This window comes from Chenopodium album, chromosome 16, assembly GCF_948465745.1.
Source record: "Chenopodium album chromosome 16, dcCheAlbu1.1, whole genome shotgun sequence".
In the NCBI taxonomy this organism is placed as follows: Eukaryota; Viridiplantae; Streptophyta; class Magnoliopsida; order Caryophyllales; family Amaranthaceae; genus Chenopodium; species Chenopodium album.
Window position 1 is genome coordinate 17,420,791 of NC_137849.1, and position 909 is coordinate 17,421,699.

The following is a 909-nucleotide window of genomic DNA, read 5'->3' on the forward strand; positions in this document are numbered from 1 at the left end:
AAGAAGAAATTCAAGAAGAACAAGGAATGGGTGAAAATCCTAGAATAGCCTTGAAGGAGCTTGGAGTGCCCGGGGCATATAGGTTTGAGAGTGGAATAGCTCCACCTACTACCCCGGCAAATGACTTTGAAATCCGGCCGGCAATGATCACCTTGATTGAGAGAAGGCAATATAGTGGGGCTAAGAATGAGAGCCCATTGAACCATTTGAAAGAATTTGAAAAATATTGCAACACTATCAAAGTCAATGGGGTCTCTCAAGAATTCATCCGCCTCAAGTTGTTCCCTTTCTCTCTATTAGGAAGATCTTTGGAGTGGTTAGACAAGGAGGTGAAGCCCAACTCCTTGAGAACTTGGGATGATGTTACAAAGGCTTTCTTGTCCCGTTTCTATCCCCAAAAGAAGACGGCGGAGGCAAGAGCCTTGATTCAAGGGTTCAAGCAAAGGCCGAATGAAAGCCTTTATGAAGCATGGGAGAGATTCAAAGAGTATCAAAGGGAGTGCCCTCACCACGGAATCCCCACATACCAAGTGATCCAAATCTTCTATGGCGGTTTAAGTCCCCAAGGCAAGTCATGCCTTGATGGAGGGGCCGGGGGCCCTATCATGAACATAACCGAAGAAGAAGTTGTGGACATCATTGAGGACGTGGTGACATATTATAGGGATAGGCAAGATGGGGAGAGAGACTCTTCAAGCAAGCAATCTTCATTGTATTCGGTGGACCATCTCAATGCAATCAACAACCTTTCCTCCCAAATGACAAACTTAGGGAAGGAGGTCACCGCAATCAAAGCTAAGTTGGAGAGCACTTCTACCTCTTCCCAAGCTTCTAATCTTCCCTCCCAATTTAAGGGGAGAGCTACTCCTTCTAACTCTCAACCCCCTCCCTCTTCACATAATATGCCTT

General features: G+C 45.9%; 1 pseudogene; it reads right to left on the reverse strand.

The window, feature by feature from the left end:
• Positions 1-418: 418 nt before the first annotated feature.
• LOC145587058 (small nucleolar RNA R71) lies at positions 419-517 on the reverse strand (annotated as a pseudogene).
• Positions 518-909: the final 392 nt, after the last annotated feature.